This window comes from Dasypus novemcinctus, chromosome 14 (assembly GCF_030445035.2).
Source record: "Dasypus novemcinctus isolate mDasNov1 chromosome 14, mDasNov1.1.hap2, whole genome shotgun sequence".
NCBI lineage: Eukaryota > Metazoa > Chordata > Mammalia > Cingulata > Dasypodidae > Dasypus > Dasypus novemcinctus.
Window position 1 is genome coordinate 91,197,730 of NC_080686.1, and position 21,116 is coordinate 91,218,845.

At 51.2% G+C, this 21,116-nt stretch overlaps 1 long non-coding RNA gene across 10 annotated transcripts in view; it reads left to right on the forward strand.

Annotated features, from left to right (window-relative positions):
* Positions 1–416: 416 nt before the first annotated feature.
* Positions 417–21,116, forward strand: part of LOC101412618 (uncharacterized) — a 405,636-nt gene continuing 384,936 nt past the window's right edge. For 8 of the 10 annotated variants that reach the window (XR_011645691.1, XR_011645694.1, XR_011645696.1 and 5 more), the window contains exon 1: positions 417–592. This is a non-coding gene — a long non-coding RNA (uncharacterized lncRNA). Of the gene's footprint in view, positions 593–1,616; positions 1,864–21,116 lie in introns of those variants that run through there. The other 2 variants (XR_011645697.1, XR_011645700.1) reach the window with 1 other exon arrangement.

Consider the following 21,116-nt stretch of genomic DNA (forward strand, 5'->3'; position numbering starts at 1 on the left):
CACCGCGCCCCCCCCCCACAGCTGGCATCCCCGGGCGAGGGTGGGGTGCTTCTCGTCGGCGCCGTGGGCCTCCGCGGGATCGCAGCTGGGACGCCCCGTCCGCTGCGTCCCCCGCGCCATCTGGGTTCGCAGCGGCGGCGGCCCAGGCAAGGGGGCCCCGCCTCGGCGGGCTGCCCTCCCGGGATCCGTGCCCCGCGCTCAGCGGGCCGCGGGTTGGGGGCGCGGGGCCGCCGGGGCCCGGCCACCAGGCGTTGGGGAGAGCCGGGCGCGCGGGGAGCAGGACGCACGCGGCCGGCCGGCGGCGCGCGCCTCGCCCCATCCCCCCCGCCCCGCGGCCCGGAGCGCGAGCCGCCGTGACGTCACGGGCCGCCCGCCAGCCCCGCGCTCCGCCGGGCAGAGCGCGTGCGGCCGCCGAGCACATGGGCCCGCGGGCCGGGCGGGCTCGGGGCGGCCTGGGCGAGGAGGGCTGGCGAGGAGCCGGGGGACATGGGGGGACCGCGGCCACCCCCGGCCTACCGCGAGTGGATTTGCGAACGGAAAGGATGTTGGCGGCCCTGGTGACCTTTGGAGACACGGCTGGATCCACCCTCCAGTAAGTTAGAATTTTGGCTTCTTGCGTTTCGGGAAACTCGCAAGCCTTGCCTTTTTTGCGGGTAGGGATGCGCAGTGGGGAGCTGGACAGAGGAGAGGGACTTCGCCATTCTGATGTGTGTGTTAACTCTGCACGTTCCTCAGCAGCAGACCCAGGACTGGCAGCACGTTTGGGCTTGGTAGGGGGTGGGGGGAGAGTGGAGGGGGAGAGTGACACCAGATGACCCCTGCATAGTGATATTTCTGGATTTATGCACTTGATCAAAGGGGTATTAGCTAAACTCCAAAGATAGATCCCCCAATCAGTGCAGATTTGGGGTCGCTGATGTGGCTTGGAGGCCCCTTTTGTGAAAATAGAGGTCTGTGAACGCTATGATCCTCCCGTCCATCCTTTGACTATCTCCCCCCCTTCCCCCAAACCCCCACCAGGGCTGGATGAAGGAGATTCACAAAAACTCAGCCACTGTTTTTTGAAACTTTCTCTGCTTTTGCATTTGTTGGTTTGCTGGGTGCCCCGACAGACACAATTCTCATGGTAATTCCTTTTGAATGGTTTGTTGATTTAATTAGATTTGCCCTTCCTTGGCTAATGTGCTCTTATTTATGCCGGCGTTTGTGGTCAGGGTGTAGACTTTCAGGAAGCGCAGCCATGAGGCTGCATGTGTCTCTGTGTGGATACATCATGGATTTTACTGATAGTTTGCAGGCATGGAATATTCTTTTTCTGTTCTCTGGAGCTCCTGACTTCAGGCCCTTCTAGAAGATGAGTGAAGAGAGGAAATCCCTTGTGAGGGTTTAGGGACAAGAGGGTGAGGTTTTGCTGTTTACTTTCTGGTCTTAAGCTTTCCAGAGAGTGGTTGGCAGCCCCCTGTGGCCCACTCCACCACTGTGAATTGCGGCTACAGGAAAACCATGGCAAAACTACGGAGAAACGTGTGTTTGTGTGTGGTGGGTGGGCGGGCGCCTCTCGGGATGTGAGGGCTGCATCTGCTTGCCTGTTATAGGATGTTGCAGTCCTGTTTTGCATATTGGGGGTGACAAGTTGAGACTTGTTCACTTGACACAGTCCTGTGGTCACAGCGAGTCCTTCTAAAGCTCTAATGAGTGGCGAGAGGGTTGTAGCGATCCTCGGAACACTGAGTGCGATTTCCTGAAGGATTTATTAAGAGGAAACCCTTGTGGAAGCAGCAGAAGGACCATTGTAGAACCTGGGGCCGGGAAACACCTCGTGGCCTGCTCCGTGCTGTTTGAGATGGGAGCTACTTCTTGGAGGTAAGGACCTGCCTCGTGGTGTGAGTAGGCACGCGGGCGGCTGGAATTCCGCCTGTGCAGGGGCTGGGTTGGCATCTAGTGCTGTATCCATTGAACTCCCAAAGAGGATTTGTTGTGCAGTCACATTGCTATTTCCCTGCATTAAGGGTGGCTTTTATTGTTGCTGCTTTGAGTGCAGAATTTTGCATAAATCGGGCTTCTCCTGAAAAGTAAAAGAAAGAAATCCGTTTCTATTTCAGATTGATTTCCCCTTCTCTTATACATCCTTTCCTCTCTTCACCCTCTCCTTCCTTCCCTGTACTGCCTGTTTTGCTGCTCCGGCCCCTTGTTCTCTCTGGGCTGGAAAGGAGTTCTTTTTCTCAGTTCCGGAAGGTTGGACCCTCTCTGGTTTGGGTGACTGTTGATCTCAAACTTGGTGACTGCTCCCCGTCTACACCCATTCCCTGTCCTTTAGTTTTTCCCTCCTGAGTGGCAGGCAGGTGGCAGGCAGGCTTCTGGAGCCTGCTTTACCCAAGCACAGGGCCTTCTGCCTGCCTGAGATGGACTCTTTTCTGGAGCAGCTTGGCTTGCTGTCTTCCCTAGGCGGTCTTGCTTGCTGTGTGCCTGGCCCTGAATTTGCTCAGACTAAGGGCAGAGCGACCCTTGCCGGGCCAGCTGAGGACGGTGGGTCCCTGCCGCTGGAGCGGTGGTCAGGGCCCGTTGGCGGTTGCATTTGACTGTGTGTGTTTTGGATGGTAGGTGGCCTTCTGGAGGCTCGGGCCTTTTATTCTGTATTTCCTTTCCCAGAGGCCTGTGGACGTGGCCCTCTCCCTGGCTTCTTTTCTCCTGATGTTGGTTTAGGACCCTTCCACCCTCACCCCTTTATATCCACAGTACCTGGGCTTGGAACAGGCCTGAACAGGGCAGCCGTGTGAGGACTCCTTTTAACCAGTGACAGCCCCATTGACAGTCACACTTTTCCTAGGAAGCACTGGAACTCACCAGGCCTTAGAGGACAGTGTTGCCCAAAGGGTCCTTTGATAAGAGCTTCCTCTGTCTCTTCCGGTTCTCCTGGTCTCAAGTCTCTACAGCACTAATAACTGTAATAACAATAGGAGTAATAAAAATAAGATCTCCTGGAATTATGTGAGTTCCTTTATCATGCCAGCCCCTTCTTATTGTGCAACTGGAATTTAATCTCTCAACAATACGATAAGGTAGGAATTTTACTATCCTTGTTATGCAGATGAGGAGACCACAGCTCAGAGAGGTTAAAAAAAACCTGAAGTCATCCAGCTAGGGATGGGCAGATCCAGGCATTGGACCAGGCTCCTCTGACTCCCTGGGCCTAGGAGTGGGAAGTCAAAGGACAGCGAAGTTCACAGGAAGCAGAGGATGCCTCTTGGCCTTGAACGGGAGGTCTGAGTGTGCTTCCCAACCTCCCACCTCAGGCACAAACAGAAACTCTGCCAGGCGCTGCATGCTCTGCTGGGGGGTGGAGCAGGCTGCCAACGTGGGGCTGCGGTGTGGGCATACCTGGGGCTGGGGGTCTGAGAGGGGCTTTCTGGGGCCCGGGTGGGAGCCGTCGCAGAGAGCGGGAGCTCAGTCTGGGTGTAGCATCCTTGACCATTTGCAAACTGCTCCATCGAGGCAGCCTGCCTGGATTGTGGCCCAAAGTACTCCAGGACCTTTTCCGGGATCTGATGACTATCAGTGTTCACAGAGGATGAAAGATAGAGCTCTTTTTGCAAATGGTCTCATCCTGCTTGGGCCCCACCCCCCAGCCATGCGGAGTCCTGCCTGGGTGCCTTGAGGTCCCTCTCCCCCAACCCTGTTATTAGAAACGAAAACCGTGCTGGGTCGCGAAACACAAGCCTTATGGGATGTTCTCAGCCTACATGTTAATTGCAGAATTTGGAATTATCTTTCTTTTTCTCCTCTTCCCCTTTTCCAGGGAGTGCGAGGTGTGGTTTTGCTGGTGCCTGGTGGGTCATCTGAGCCCCCGTCTTAGCTTACCGGCCTCTTTTCCCTCACTGACCATGAACTTTTGAGAGCAGGGGCTGGGCTGTGGTCATCCTCACATGGCCGTGCCTAATTCGGCTTGGAACTTGGTTGAATCAGGTGGCTGTCTAGAGCTGCTTTGCCTTCCAGGAGACCAGCAGCCACTTGGTCTATAGTCCTTTAAATGTGGAACAGCTTGGGCATGGTGGGAGGTGAAAAAGGGATACTGAGGCTAGTGAAGGAAATCAGACAGTAGCAGAAGCACCTGGGGACACCCGTGGGAGTGGGTAGAGGGGCTCGGGGTTACTCTGGGGCAGTCTCTCCACCTCTGTAAACCTGGGTTTCCTGCTCTATAAAATGGGGATGGTGAAGTGACCCCTCCTCGATAGTAGTGAGGAGTAAATAGGTGATGACAGGGGTAGTTGATGAAGGTTTAGTATTATTACTGTTACAGTGACTGTTTTCTATTCCTTCCAGGGGCTACCTAGAATAGCGGTTTCTGGATCCCTTTTAGATGTGTAGGGGTAATGGTCTGGTCACCTAGGTCATGAGATGGCAGTGACTAGCTCGCTGCCACCGAGTTCTTTGCAAGCATCAGGAAGAAACTCTGGCCAATAAAAGCAAGAGAAAGACAGCGAGCGGCACAACAGGTCCCAGAAAGGACAGGGCTTAGAGGGCAGGCCTCTCGGGTGCCAGGCCGTGCTGCCAAGGCCTTGGCAAGTGGCTCGCTCTCTCTCTGCTTCTGTGGCCTCAGCTGCAAACAGATGAGTAGAGTTTCTTCCTCCCGGGGATGCTGGAAAGCACTTAGCAGTGAGGAAGCAGTCAAGCCCTCAAAGCCATTTCGATTATTTATTCTTCTTCAGGACTCTGCTTTCCTGGTAAATTAGCTCTGACGTTTTCCTGTGTTTGCGACTGTGTTCAGGACAGATGGACGGATTCATTCATTTATGGAGCACCTGCGGTGTGCCGGGTGAAAAGTACAAAAATCCCTGCCCCGGTGGCACTCCCATTCTAGTGGTGCCCGGAGGGACCCAGAGGGAGTTGGGAATGAATGGAGGCAGCGCCGGCAAGAACGCCGCCAGCCCCAGTGCAGAGTGGCCCTGACGCCCCTCTTTTGATAGACTGAGGTGCTCCATACGGGGCCTGGCCCGGCCTGCGGAAGTTACCATGGACATGGGAGTTGCTATATTTATTATTTTTATTTTCCTTTGGTGGCTGCTTCCTAAAACGGCAGTCCCTTTTCTCCCAATCCCCTTCCTATTTAAAAAAATTTTATTTTATTTATTTATTTCTCCCCATCCCCTTGTTGTTTTGCCCTTGCTGTGTCTGTCTGTCTTCCTTGTTTCTTTAGGAACAAGGTTCGGGAACCGAACCTGGGACCTCTGAGATGGGAGGGAGGCACCTAACTGCTTAGAGCCACCTCTGTTCCCTGCTTTGTTGTGTCTTTCATCATGTTTTTCTTGTGTCTCTTGTTGTGTCCTCTTGTTGCATCAGCTTGCCATGCCTGCCCATCATGTCAGCTCGCTGTCTTGCTCGTCCTCTTTAGGAGGTGCTGGAAACCTCCGCTCCCTGCTTTGCTGTGTCTCTCATTATGTATTTTCTTCTTGTGTCTCTTGTTGCATCTGCTTGCCACGCCTGCCCATTGCGCCAGCTTGCTGTCTTCTGTAGGAGGCACTGGACATCAAACCAGGGACCTCCCATGTGGTAGGAAGGAGCTCAGTCACTTGAGCCACATCCGCTTTCCATCCCTTCCTGTGTTTTATGCTCCTCCATAGTACTCAGATCCAATATGCCATACAGCTGCCTCCTCTGTGAAATTGTAAGCTTTGTAAGGCCATTCACTCATTCACTCAACAAATATTTATTGTGTGCCCGCTCTGTGCCAGGCAGTCTCCTAGGTGTTGGGGATTTGGAGACATCAGAGATTTCTTTCTTCGTGGAGCTGAAGTTATGGCTGGACAGGCAGACGATGAGCAGTAGCCATAATAAATAAGACCATGCGTCGTCTATTAGAGGCTCACAGTTCTGTGGGGGGTGGGGTGGGGGTATAGGGCAAGGGCAGGGCCTGGAGAGCTGGGGTGTTTGCCACGCTCAGTCGGGCCATCGGGGCAGGCCCCGTTGAGGAGATGGCTCGAGCAGCCTGGAAGGGGGCAAAGGAACTGGTCTGGGGAAGGGTGTCTCAGGCCCTGGGAACTGCCAGGATGAAGGCCTGGGGTGAAGAATGGGCCCCTGAGATTGGTGGACAGCAAGGGGAAGGCTGAGGAAGGTGGAAGCCGTGGAGGGGGCGTTCCGGGGCAGGGTGCAGGGCCTGCTTTTGGGAAAGTCTTCAGCCCTTCCAAAGACTTTGTTTTTATCTCAGAGTGAAAAAAATGAGGGCGCCGTTGAAGGGTTTCAAGGCAGAAGAGTGCTTCGATCTGACTTAGCTTGAGAAAGGATCAGCCAGGTTTCTGTATTGAGAAGAGGCCAAAGCAGGCTCAGATGCCAGGGCACCAGCGGTCAGCAGGCAGGTGATGTGGGTGCCGGTCCAGGGTGGCAGCGGTGGAAATGCCCCGAAGGAATGGGCTTTCACGTTGTTCGCTGCTGTGTCCCCAGCGTCGAGAGCTGAGCAGTCCAGTGTGGGAACCACTGGCTAGTGAGCACTCCAAAAGGGGCAAGTCTGAATTGAGATGGACTGTTATGTGAATAACGCACCAGATTTCAAAGTATAGTATGAAAAAAAAGAGTAAAATATCTCATCAATAACTTCTTTAAAGTTGATTAATGTTGAATGATATTTTTTAATCTATTGGGTTAAATACAATGTTATTCAAAATCATTTCACCTGTTTTTTTTCATCTTCCTTTTACTGTGGCTACTAGAAAGTCGAAAATCATACTTGTAGCTTGCATTATATTGCTATTGGACAATGTAATGCTCTTGGTAGGCCTTCTGTGAATGAATGAGTGACGAGTGCCAGGCCCAGGGTAATTCTGAAATGGCAAAGAAACCAGCCATGTCTTCAAGCAGCTCGCAGGGTGGGAGAGTGGCACGTTGATGATGGAAACTGTAGGAGAGGGATGACTGGTTGAAGGGGCATTGTGACCAGCCAGGCCTGGTGTGGCTGGAAAGCCTTGCCCGTAGCCCAGGAGGCTGACGGGGGTGTGGTGTGGTCCTGGGTCTCAGCCCAGCCCCTGCTGTCAGGGCACAGTGGGGAGTGCAGAGGTGGAAGGGCCATGTGCCTTGGGATGGGTGTCCTTGGCTGTGACTGAGGTTGTCCAGGGAATGTGGGTGGTGGTGGAAGAAGAATTTTCCAAAGCCCTAAGGACCAGGCAGAAGTGATTTCAACCTAGCCTTGCAAGCTCGGCGGCACTTTTCAAGTATCATAAACAAGGAGCAACTTCCCAGAATTTACATTCAGAAAGATGACAGAGGCCTCCTGAAGGAGGGAGGTCCTTCAGCAGGCAGGTGTGAGTTGAGGGTTACAGGTCTTTGGTGGACAGGGCTATGACTAGGGAAATGTGAAGGCTCTTTCCTCAAACGAAAGAAATACCAGCTGATCTTTAAAAAATCTGGGGAAACAATCTATAAAAGAATAAGTGTTGTTTTTTTTAGTTAACAATGATCATTGTCTTTCTGTTGTTGCTTTCTTACAAAGAGTTGTAATCACAGGCATAGGTTTTGCCCTAATTACCATTAGGTTATAAGCATTCCTGCACACTGTTGCGTGTATCTCAGCCATGTCCTTCCTATTGGGTAGATCTGTCTGTTGTTTACAGGCAAACCTTGATTTATTGCTTGTCCCCTCTTTGCAGATACTGCATTTTTTTACAAATTGAAGGCGTGTGGCAACTCCATGCCTAGCAAGTCTATGGGCGCCATTTTTCCAATAGCCTGTGCTTACTTCATGTCTCTGTGTCACATTTTCCTTAAGGTAGCCACTTTTTTTTTAGACATTATGCTATTGTACACTTACTAGACTACTAAAATAGAAAGGACAGTATAAACTTTTATACATATTGGGAAACTAAAAAATTCATGTGACTCACTTTATTGAGATATTTGCTTTATTGTGAATATACAAGTATGTGAATATACAAGAATATACAAATTGGATTTGGATACTTAGCTTCAAAATACACTGTTGATATCTGTCAAATTCTCTGCTTTTCAGTTGAATTTCCTCTTTGGATAAATCCCCAGTCCTAGGATCATTGCGATATTGCATCTCAATGTTTTTGAAGTTTTAGATAGATATCGTGGCTTATAAAATTAGCATCGAAGGCCAATTTGCAGTCTTCTGCTGAGATGTGTGTTTTTGGCTATCACTAATATATTAATATGTCATCAACATTTATGCATAATGCATAATACCTGCTAGGCACATGTTTATCTACGTCATACACACCTTTGTTAGGTTTTTCTTCATGCTCCTTTATTCTGCAGATAGTTTTGGATGCCTTTTGTGTGCCCAGCACTATTCCAGGGCATGGGTATTCAGTAGTGAATAAAATAGGTGCGGTATCACTTCTTAAGGAGCTTATGCTTAGTGGGGGTGTCAAACATTAAAAAATAGATGTACAAAAAACATAGAATGACATTGTTGTAAGGCATATGAAGGAGCAAAGCCTGTGAAATAGAAGAATGTGAGAGGATGGTTTATGTGTGTGTGGGGGGTGGGGATTAACAGTGGGATCCTGGGTAAGGAATTGCCACTTGAGTGAGTCAGGAAGATTTGGTAGAGGTAACCAGAGAAGGAACGATGCCTAAAATAGAAAGGACAGGATTGATAAATGAGACTAGCAGAGGAAATAAACACATGGAAGCAACAAAAGCTATACCAAGGTTAAAAGCCAAATAACAGAACTAGAAGACATTTGCAAAGTATATGATATGGGACACAGTACTATTGTCGGGAATATATAAAGAATTCCCAAAAGTTGATAACAAAGAGACAGACAACCCTATGGCAAAGTGAGTCACAGGTGTGAACGAGCAGTACTCAAAAGAGAAAAAGCAAAAAATGATAAAGGTGAAAAGATTTCAGATCTCATGAATAATTTAAAGTCAGATTTATTGAAGCCTAATTTATATACAGTAAACCTGACTCTTTAATATAAAATGCTAAGAGTTTTGATAAATGCATGCAGCTATGTAACATAGCTGTGTAATCAGCTGTGAACATATCAGTGACATAAAGTTCTAAATTAAGATATAGAACTTTTCCCCAATTCCCTCCTGCTTCTTTATAGTTAGCCCCCATCCTATTCCTACTCACAGCTTCTACCAACCACTTATTTGTTTTCTGTTCCTATGGTTTTGCCTTTTTTACAATGTCATAGGAATGAAATTCTATGGTATGGAGCCTTTTGAATTTGGCCTCTTTCACTAAGCATGATACGCTTGATGTTCACCCAGGCTGATCCTGCATCAGTGGTTTGGTTGTTGTTGTAGCCTAGCATGGGTATCCAGTTTACTTATCCGTCCTCCAGTCAATGGACACTTGGGTTGTTTCCAAGAGTTACATTGTTCATGTATTAAACTTTGCAAAAATAGGAAGTCTGACTCCACTGTTGGCAAGACGGAGTGGCAGAAGGTCCTTTGACTCAGCTCAGAGGCGTGTGAGGACACCTCAGAGGGCAAATGGGTGGCATGTAGGAAATTGACACCTTGTCCCATCTGACCCAGCTGTCCTATCCAAGGGGAATCTGAGGATTCATGGATCCTGCTATTTGCTACTTCAGGATACTTAAAGAGGTATGGGAATGTTTTAAAAAATGGCTGGAAGGATCTCTACCAAACTCCTGACAATGCTCTGGGAAGCAAGGGGCAGGGGGCTGGCTACTTTACCTGTAATGCTCCGTGAAAGAATTGAAAGTACATAGACATGTACACCTATCACCTACAACTTGAGAAATTATGTAGAAAAGAAAACAACTGGGAACACCTATGGCAGACAACTTGTTTATGGCTATAAATTCCAGGTTCTTTAAATTTCCCCCCAAAAAAAAAGTTTGAGGAAAGGGTATACTAGCCACAGAACAACATGTGTGATGGTCCTGAAGCAGGAAAAAGTTTGGGGTATGTAGAGGATCAAGCCAAACAAGAAACATGTGGCAAAGTGGTAAGTTCAAGAGGCTCATGTGACTGGCGGGGAGGGAAGAGGGCACAGGACGAGGCCCAAGGCCGGCTGCCAGATCACCGTAAGAGCTCCTCTAGCTTTGTGGGCTGCTAAATGTGGGTGCAGCCTGATTCGATTGACCTTTTTGCTGGGGAGAGGGTGGATTGGCTGAGACAACCGTAGAAGCTGGGAGGCCCCTTTTTGAGTGTGTAGGGCAGGAATCCGGGGCAGAGCCACAGTGACCCTGGACTTTGGCTGTCGAACTGGAGAGGGAGAGAAGAGCACGGATTCCAGGATTATGTTGGTGACAGAAAGGACTTACGCTTGGGTGAAGTTTGAAGGGTTCAAGGTCATGGTTGGTGATGGAATTGGAGAGATAGCCAGGGGTCTTCTAATCCTGCTGAGGAGCTTGGACTTTATCCTGCCAGTGACAGGGAGCTACTGAAGGTTTTGTGTGGGGGCAGGTAAAGTGGCATTGCAGAAAGTGATCTCGCCAGCCTGGAATCTCTGAAGAACATTCTAGTTAATGCCGCTAGAGAGTGCATCGGCTAGCCTCTTACTGAACGCTTGACTTTTTCCATCTTTCCAAAGGAAATAGGAAAAAGGAAGAGTTGTCTGTACGGAAAAACCTCTGGAATTTATGGGAGAGCAGCTGGGGAAGACAGAGGTTCCTTCCGGCAATTATTGTGACAGGGTTTGTTCCAGAGCTGTAGGATCACTCTAGCCAATCTTCCCACTACAGTTTAGGAAGAGATCCTAGCCACCCACAGGGTGCATCGCTTTTTACAAAACAGATGATTGCTTTTTGGCCCACGCAAAGCCTGCATGTCCAAAGCCAAGCCTGCTTTGTATTGGGGGATGGCAGCCCATGGGGGACGGGGTCCCTCCTACCTACCTACCTAAAGGGCTGCCTCCCCCTCCCAGTGGTGGAGAAGGTGGCCTTCCGGGAATGTGCCCCCTCTGGATGGAGTAGGAGCCAGAGGTGGGAACCTGCACGGGGCCTCAGATGCCCTGGGGCTGGAGGCGCCCATGGCCTTTGCTCCTGCCTACAGCTCTTGGCTGACCGCCCCTTGAGGCTGGCCCAAGGCAGATCTCGCCCTGTCATTACTCTGGACATTCCATGCATGCCTTCCCTTCCAAAGGGAAAGCTTTGAAGAGAGAGGAGTGTGGAAGAAAAGGGAAGGGTTTCAATTTCTCAAATCATAAAATACTGTGATGGTGGCTGCACCGTGCCCTAGGAAGGCTATCCCTGTTTTATAGCCGAGGGGTTCCTGTGCCCACGTGGTGCAGCCAGCAGTAAGCCCTGGCATGGCTTGCTGTGATGCCCCTCCACAGAGCCCCAGCACCTCTGATGTGGCCCTGGCCTTGGCCTTAGCGGGAGCCTCCCAACTGGTCTCCCTGCCCCCTGCCCCCTCCCCACCCTGTCTGGGTGAGCTTCTGAAATTGCAAGCTAGATCCCGGAAATCAACGTCTTAAAAACTTTTTTTTTTTTTAAAGATTTATTTTATTTATTTCCCCCGCCCCCCCATTGTCTGCTCTCTATGTCTGTTCGCTGTGTGTTCTTCTGCAACTGCTTTGCATTATCTGGCGGCACTGGGAAACTGCATTTCTTTTTTGTTCCGTTGTCTTGCTGCGTCAGCTCTCTGTGTGTGCGGTGCCACTCCTGCACGAGCTGCCTTTTTTTTGTGCGGGGCAGCTTTCCTTGTGGGGCACACTCCTTGCACGTGGGGCATCCCTACGCGGGGGCACGACTGCATGGCACAGCACCCCTTGTGTGCAGCAGCACTGTGCATGGGCCAGCTCACCATACGGGTCAGGAGGCCCTGGGGATTGAACCCTGGACCCTCCATATAGTACCCGCTATCAGTTGAGCCATGTCCGCTTCCCAATCTTAGAAGCTTTTAATGGCTTGCCATTAGTGGCCCGGAGTTCCTGGTGCATAAAGGCCTCCAGCCAGGATTTCTTGAATTCATGGGAGGAGAGCCGGGTGGAGCTGGGTAGAACTCACTCCTCAATGACCTGGGTCAGCAGTATGGCTCCTCAGGTCAGAGGCAGGGGTCATGCTACAAGAAGGCAGGTACTGGGTCTGAATCATCCCAAAAGTTGGGAGGGATGTGGAGGGAGTGGAAGTTTGGAGGACTGGGATCTCTGGCCCCAGAAATCCATGTCTCAGGCCGGGGGGCGGGATCAGCCAGGTGGGGCAGCGGGGCAGTGGGGCAGGGTGCAGTCCCTTTCCCGCTCCCCCTTCTAACCAGTGCCTGTGTGTGTTTTATGACCCTGCTTAGGGGTCACCTGGGTCACTTCCAGGAAGCATTCAGGCACCCAGGCCAAGGCATGTGCCTGCGGGATTCCCTCCGGCACCGACTTATCAGTAGGAAGGACAGGGACTGGGGACCCTGCTCTTTGATCCAGCCCCTGTTGCCCCAGGCCAGAAGGTGGGCTGAGGGTCCCCAGAGCTTCCCGTTTAGGAGAAGTCAGATACCTGCTTTTTAAAATGGACATGCTCTTGACTTTCAGATGCTCCAATCCGATTCTTAAAGGACACCCAGGGGTCAAGCAGAACCCCCTTGTGGTCCAGATGGGGCCTCCGGGCCAGCAGGTTGCAAGCCCTGGCTCTGGGTGGGTTCCGTCCACTGCACAGTCTCCCGCAGGCTGGACGTCCCAGTGGGGGCTCCCTGAGCCCTGTTCCATGGCATTCCCTTTCCTTTATTTTTATTTCGTCCCCTTCGAACGGTTATTCTGCAAAGCTTCTTCAGTCCCTCACGTGCTTTAGCCATAGGCTGGCAAAGTAACAATTTCCTAGCTTGTAGAGCGCTGTTTTCATTTCCTTTTCTCTCTTGCCTCTCTGCCCCCTCCGCACATGTTGCTTTTTTGGAGGAGCCCGGGTCTTCTGCATCCTGCCCGCCGACCCAGGGCCCGTGGTGGTGGGGTCGGCTCTTCCTAAGCAGCCCCGGTTTCCGGCCAGCTCGCTGACTCTCCCCGGTGGCTAGCCAGGGCCGATTTCCATGAGGGCAGCCAATAAGAGTTCTAGATCCCCCTTCCTCTCCAGTGAGCTACCCAGGCAGAGCCGCTTGAGGAAACAAACCCGTCGGCCACGGAACCCCGCATTTGCACCACGCCCTCCTATCCTGTTAGTTCTCTGAGTATTGTGGGGACAGATGTCGTAAGGTCATCTCCCCGGGAGCTGGAAAAGCTGAACCTGTGTGCTTACTTGGGTTTGGGGAAGCTGTTGTGTTAAACAAATATTATTTGATACAAGGTGTATCTGGAACTGTGCGGGGCTCTCTGGAGAGATAAAAAAGAGGAGCTCTAGGTTTTGGGGGCTGGGAGGTCCTGCCTTATCTTTGAGAGGCAAACAGTGAGCACAGGAGCACTAACATGATCATGTTGCCTCAATACGGTTATGATCCAGCATCGTGCTAGTTGATAGTACCCACAGCTGTGGCACAAGCGTGCCATGTAGATAGGGAGTTCTGATCAGGTGCCAGTTTTAAGACCTTTTCCTATAGTAACTCATGTCAGAAGAAGTAAATTCATGTAGCAGTTTGATATAATTGATGAATTCCAAAAAGAAATATTGGCTTATGCTTGTAATCTGATCTGTAACCTGGGCATGATTGAGTTAGGATTAGGGCGTTGAATCTCCACCCTTTAGTGGGTGGGGACTCACAGATAAAAGGCATGGCAAAGGACAGGGCTGAGGGTTTTCGATGTTGGCATTTTGATGCTGAAGATTTAAGCTGGCCAGGGAAGTCAGCACGCAGAGGAAAGAGAAGCCAGCCCCAGGAAGGAAGAATCCTTGAACCCAGAGAAAGGCAAGCCCCAGGAAGGTAGGAGCCCAGGAAGCCTGAACCCTCGCAGACGTCGGCAGCCATCTTGCTCCAAATAGACTTTGGTGAGGGAAGTAACTTATGCTTACGGCCTGGTAACTGTAAGCTCCTGTCCCAAATAAATACCCTTTATAACAACCAACCAATTTCTGGTATTTTGCATCAGCACCCCTCTGGCTGACTAATACAATTCATGACACATAACTATCGCAACTGGACGATAAAATCTAGTCGCCCACCACTTACCGCGTGTCCTACCTGCAGGCGCTGTGCTCGGTTTGTGACTAAGCAGTGGAGGAGAGGCTCGCGTGGGGAGCCGGGCAGAGGCTCTTGCCCGCGGTGGCAGTACCACAGTGAGGCAGCGGTCCTTGGGGACGCGTGGGGGGGGGGGGAAGGGGCGCAGGGGGTGTCTCCAGGTCCTGCAGGAGGCGTGTGGGGGAGGACTGCTGAGGTCCTGTGGTTTGGGGAGGCTTCTTGGAGGGAGGTCCACTTGGTGCTGATGGATGCGATGGGGGGGTGAGGGGGGTGGATGGCGCGGGGGAGGAGGTGGGGCGGCAGTCAGTCAGCATCACTTGCTTTGCTGTGAACGGGCGCACAAATTGCTGGCCCTGGCTGCTTGTGAGGGGTGAATAGGAGTAATAGTGTGATGATTTCTAGTAACTAATAACCACAGCTGACATTCTAAGAGAGCCCACCATGTGAGCACCAGGCCAAATCTTTGCATTACTTCGTGTAGTGCTCACCACTGGCTTATGGGGTGGGAACCACTCTCAAGCCCGTTTTACAGATGGGAAAGACTGAGGCTCAGGAGGTGGACTGACTTGCCCAAGTTCACATGGCTACTAAAAGGTAGAGTCAGGACTGGAACCCAGGTTCAAGCGCACAGAACAGTTTTGAATCATTATGTTACCTGAGTCTGATAACCCAGACATTCTCAGAAAACGGAAATTCTCCTTACATGGAGTTTCTCTTTATTCTCACCCACACTTCCTATCCCCCCACCTCCAGTTCCCTGCTTCCCTCCACCCCAAAGGGCAGGACAGTTGCTGAATTTGGCCGAGCATTTTAGATCTCAAAACCCCAAGCCTTTGGCTTTAAATTAGACAATCTGTGGATAGAAAGTGAGAGAGAAAAGGGAAAAATTAGGAATTGTCCTAGGGTGATGTGAGTTACAGATAAACGGTTTACTGCTTTTCTTTCTGCATCATAAACTCGTTTTAATCATGACTCAAAATTGGTGGTGGTGGGAGTGGGGATGAGCACATGGACAACGACTCTCAAAGGGGAAGGGAGGGTCTAGCCCCTGGCCCAGCCTCTGCTCTCATGCTTTCTGATTTAGGATCAAGAGAAAGGTGAGCAGGAAGTGGATGTGGTTCAACGGATAGAGGGTCTGCCTACCATATGGGAGGTCCAGGGTTCAAACCCAGGGCCTCCTGACTCATGTGGTGAGCTGGCCCACGCACAGTGCTGATGTGCGCAAGGAGTGCTGTGCCACGCAAGGGTGTCCCCTGTGTAGGGGAGACCCATGTGCAAGGTGTGTCCTGTAAGGAGAGCCGCCCAGCATGAAGAAAGCACAGCCTGCCCAGCAGTGGCGCCACACACACGGAGAGCTGACGCAGCAAGACGACGCAACAAAGAGGAGACACAGATTCCCAGTGCCGCTGACAAGAATGCAAGTGGACACAGAAGAACATACAGCGAATGGACACAGAGAGCAGATGACAGGAGGGTGGGGGTGGGAGTAGGAGGGGGGAAGGGGAGAGAAATTAAAAAAAAAAGAGAGAGAACGGTGTGCACACGTTGTTTGCCTTCTGATCATGTGGGCTGAGTCGACCCCAAGCTTAGTTGATTCAGTCAACTCGGGTGGGTGATGGCGATCATCAGGCCTTTCCGTCAGTGGCTCTGGGTCCGCGTTGACTTCTTCACACTAATGCCAGACTGCTCGGTTGACACCTCAGCTCTGCCACTAGTTGAGTCTCTGCCTCAGTTTTCTCATCTGTAAGATGGGAATCTCAAACAGTCCCTCTGTTGTAGGGTCGTCAAATAAACCCACAGAAAGGCCTGATCCGCAGTGCCATTTTCCTGATGAAGGCACAGCTTGTACCTGGCTTTCCTTGGTTTTTACCCTTTGGTGTCAATCTGTGCTTTCTTGTATAACTCTTCACCACTGGTTAAGTTGTCACCCTAAGTTGACACCGAGTAGCCTGCACAGATCACGCCGCTCCTCTGCTCACAGCCCTCGGTGCTCCTCATCTCAGGACAGTTCCAAAGTCCCCTACCCCTTCCACCCCCGAGGCCCTGCGGGAGGCAGCCCTGCTGCCCCGAGCCCCAGCTGAGCCCCTCCCGGTCACTCTGCTCTGGCCATGCTCTCTGTTTTTCCGTGGCCGGTGCTGTCCCCTCTGCCTGGGCTCCCTGCTGAGTGCTGGGCACTTACTAACTTACCACCGTTTATGGAGCTCCTGCTGCACAGGGCGTGGGTGCGGGGAGAAGAGGAGGGTGCTCAGCTCAGAATTTACTTCCTTCTCTTGGTCGGCCTCTCAGGAGCTCCATCAGGTAGATGCCGTTACCCCATTTTGCAGAAATGGAGGGGAGCGCCCAGCTGGCTTGTACAGCAAGATTTACGGAGGCAGCAACTTGCTAGTGCAGGCTGTGAGCGGCCGAGAGCATGGGGGTCCCAGAGTGCCTGCCCCGGACCCTCCCGCCTTTCCAAGGCCGCCTCGGGTTGGGCCAGCCACACAGTGATGAATATACATTTGTCATGTGCCAGCAAGTCTGAGCGACAGTGTCGCTCATTTAGTTCATTGGGTACTGCTGACCTCAACAGAATACTGTCCCTTTTGGGCCAGTCTTGAGGCATAACGTAAGCAAACCCCAGTGGGCCCTTCACCCGGCCTGGGAACTAGAAAATGACCAATATCTACTCAAACTCTGTTTTCCTCTTGGCCCGTTCGCCCCCACCCCGTGCTATGTGCTATTCCCCCGAGGTAGTTATTATCTTGAATTTTTGGGTTTGTAATTTGCTTAAAAAAGTTTCTGATTTGTGTGAGTTTTCCTAAATACTGCCTTTTACTTGTTTTTATTTTGAGCTTTGCAGAAATTCCATACTGTATGAGGCTTGCTTTTCCACTCAATATCATGTCAAGTCCATGTTGATGCATGCAGCTGTGGTTTGTTTTTCACAGCGGTAAAACAGTTCACACGCTGTTCATTGTGCGAACAGACCACCGTTTTTTCGTTATCCAAGATCATGTATGTTTTTCGGCCACACAAAGAGTGTTGCCACAAGCATTCTTCCTCGTTTCTCTGGGATACACATCTTGCACCCAAAGCTGCTGTTGGATCTTCACAGAATCAGAAATCAGAATGGAAGGGGTTTCTCGGCCAGCTAGTTGGCTCTCATTGGTGATCGTCCATCACCCTTGGGTGGTGGGCCGGGGATCCATGCCTGCATTTGCCACTTCCCAGCTTTGTGACTGGGTGGTTAAATGAACCTCTCTTCCTCCGTTTCCTCATCTGTGAATGGAGGATAAAAATCCTCACGGCTTGGAAGATTAATTGAGATAGTGCATGCAAAGTGCTTAACTCAGGCAGGGTGCGTTAAACACCCTGCTACTGCTGTTGCTCCCTGCTGGCCTTTGAGGATCACTTACACCCACCCCGCACTGAGCCCGAAGGAGAGGATGTGACTAGAAGCAGGCACCCCCGAGCAGTGGCATGGGAACTTGGGACTCATCCCTGGTCCATTTGACTTTTCTCCACGTGGGAAGAAGCCAGGCAGGTTCACAGTCCAGCCAGACTTGTGCTGTCCTCAGACGGTGACTTTGACCTGCCTCCCTGGGATTTCCCCCTCTTCCCCTCCACACTCGCCAATCCTTTTATGCATGGAATGCAGGAATGCAGGGTGGGTGCCCCTGTGGAGGTGTGTTTGCTTGCCCAAGAGCTTGTGTGCCCCCAGCCAGGATAAGCTTTTCAGAAACAGATTAACTGATTGCAGCTGAATAGAATGGGCCCCGGGAGGCCTAGTGCTAGGGCACCTCAGTGCAGAATAAACAGCCGCTTAAATCCTCTGCTGCCCTCTGCCTGATTGCCCAGCTTTTGAGGCCCGGATTTTGGGAGGGGGGAGCTGGCAGGTCCCTCTCCCAGGGTAGGGACCAGGTTCATCATGAGATCTATTCATTCATCTATTACATCAAGCCCTGGGCTTTTTACAACTTGGGGCTCTGCCTGGTGTTCTGAATCATTCTGTTATTTCGTGGCAGAGACCACCAAAATTCACAGACAATTGTTAACATGTGTGAGACGGCGATAAAGCTGAATGGATAAGAGAGCTGCCTTCCATACCAGACAGCTTGGGCTCCAGCCCTCTTTCTGCTGCGAGATTGTCTCCACCATGGGAATTCCTCCCTTGAGTCTCAGTTTCCTCATCTGTAAAACTAGAAAATAAATAGTACCTACCAGATACGTCGTTATGAGGATTGAATGAGCTTCCATGAGTAAAGAAAGAGCTTTTACCCAGAGCCAGCAGAAAACAGGCGCCTGAATAGGTGTAGGTGTCAGCAAATATTTGTTGAATGAGTGAGGGTGTTTAGTGCTCGACAGTTGCAAAGTCCTTTTATATGTGCTGTTTCATTCTTTTTCTTTTTTCCCCTTCTTCCCACTTTGGGGATCCTGGGGTCCAGTTTTGAGCCCTGACTCTGCAAAATGATGCTCCATTGCTGCATTTCCTCTCTTGGCTTTGAATCTCTCACCTGGACACTCACATTAGCGCACATTTAAATGGCTCAAACTGAACTGGGCTCTAAATATAGATTAAATATGGAAGCACTCTGCATCCATATTTAATCTATATTTAAACCTTACCACAGTCTTACCGTGGTCGGTATCTCTTCGTTTCCTCAGGTTTTAGGTGGGGAAATGAAAGCACAGAGAGGATAAGTACTTCCAAGGGTGACGTCAGCGGTCGGAACAGAGCTGGGATGTGGAGGCCAGGCAGCTGGCAATCCCTGCTCCAGGGGGCCGAGCATCCCAGGTAAGTGAAGTGGCAGTGGCAGGATTAGGAGGCAGGTGTGCCCTTGCCTTTTCTCCACAGATCATATCAGGCCCCATCGAAGGGATCCTCCACATTCTTTCACCCTCTGGAATGTCCCATCTGTAAAATGAGTGTTGTCAGAGTACCGACCTCTTAGGGTTGTCTTAAGGATTAAATGAAAAAATGCATAAACAATGTTTAGAATGGCCCATTTTAAGAACTCAGGGAGTCTTGGTTGTTGTATTAATAGTAGTTGTCCTTTGCTGTTTGATAGCTGGACCCGATCTGGGGGGGAGCCAGGAAGGCTGCAGGTGGAAAATAAACGCAGTGATTATTCGAGGGCTTATGTCCCACGGATGGGTCAGGGAGATGCCCCCTAAGTCAGAGCTGGGGCTGAGTCTTAGAAGCAGAAATGTGGAGCTTGCTGGGCAGCCGGAGGTGGGCAGGGCACTGCAGGCAGGCAGATCAGTACTTCAAGGCAGATGGGTGAGCGCTGGGACTGCGGGTGTATGTGGCATGTTGCGGTGGGAAAGTGGGGAAGAAGGCCCAAGTAAAAGAGGCCGTGGTGTCACACGCCTGGCAGCTGTGTGCGGCGCTTACCCTGTGGTCCACCGAGCCAGGGAGTGCCATGATGGGAACTGTGGACCCCATCATTCCCACAGCTTTGAGGGGCTTCTATTGGAGAGCAGGCCAGGTGCCTCGTGGCAGGAGGAGGAAAGAATACTATCCCGAAAGCTCAGGTAGTGTATTTTTTGTTTCAATTGAAAGCCTTTATATTCAAAATGGCCTTTACACTGTGATCCCATATCTGTAAGCCAGTCCCCATTGCCTTGGGGATTTGGGTTCTTGTGCTTCACCCATTGCATTCATTCTTTGTAATGCATGTATCAGTTTCACAAAAACAACTTCTTGTTTTAAAAAAATAAAGATACCCATGTAGGTGCTGATCCTGTGGGCACTCCCCTCCGCATCACCGCATCGCTGTCACCAGGCCTGGGCACTGGCGGACACAGTTTTTGGGCTGCAGGCCGTGGTGGCCGTCCAGAGGCCTGGGTTAGATGAACTCCTGGCCACTCCTGGCTAGTCCACAAGAAGCGTTTCCTGGGCACAGTGGGGACCTCATCCCCAGCCCTTGGGGATACGAGGGTGCATTTGTGGTGTCCTGCCTGGCCCGCGTGTGGCTTCTGCTGCAGCGTGTGCTCGTGCCCAGGGCATTGAGGAAGCCTTCGGACGTGGCTGTGGGCCTGTCCCACTGACAGCGGCCGTCTTATGTGGATGGAGAGCTTTTTAAACCTACAGAAGAGAGCATGATGGCAGCCTTAGAGGAAGACACTCCTGCTCTCAGCCTGCCTAAGGCCTGCGTCTAATCAAAAGAATACAAGCACCTGCTTCAGATCCACCAGGAAAAAGCCAGGATCTTCCCCATTCGCCCCTGCCCTCGGTCCTGTCCCCAGAACTGCCTTCGGGGCCGGGCAGCGTCTCTGAGCAATATGCTCACGCTGCTCTCTGCGTCCACCTGGACCTCTGTGTTTCTGCCCTCGGCAGTGCCTTGGGCAGTCCCACCTGCTGAGGCCAGGGCATCAACCTGCCTGCCCTGCCCTCCTCCGCCCATTCTCTGGCATGTCTGTTTTCACATCGGCAAGGCGTGTAACATTTATGTCCTCCCTCCCAACCACAGTGAAGACGTCTGTGCTTTATCTGCAGGATGAATTCCCAAAGGCACCGTTGGTGAAAGGTGCTGCCTCTGTTAAGCCTCAGTAAATGGCATTTCCTGCCCAGCCAAGGGGTAGGCTTGGCTCATGTAACCCTTCTGTCGAGCCCTTTGTTTGCCCAGGGGTTTCTCAAAAACCCCTCACCTCCTTTGAACAGCTAAGCTTTCTCACTCAGCTCTGTGAGCCCCTTGTTCTCACGTCACTCCCTGGGGGCCTCTGCAGCCCCCTCCTGCTCAAGGTTCGGGTGGCTCAAGATCCACCGCAGTGCAGCCTGGGGCTTCCCTCTCGGCTCTTTGCAGCTCCCCTGAGAGTTTGAGCCGCCATTTACTGGCTCTGTCTCTTTCTAAATTCACCCCCTTGTTTTGCAGGATTGGAGAGCTCCTTAGGAACATACTCTGAAAACGAGGCTAAACAGATCATTTCTTCTGGTGGTCTCACATTATACCTATTGCTTATTTTAACTAGGGACCTGATCATCATTTCTTTGAAATAATGCTTATTTTCATGAATCTATTCTTCTCTGTAGAAGAATTGGAAAATGTTAGCGTATAAGGAAGAAAATAATGAGTGTTAACATTTTGCTGCATTTCCTCTTCTCTGCATTT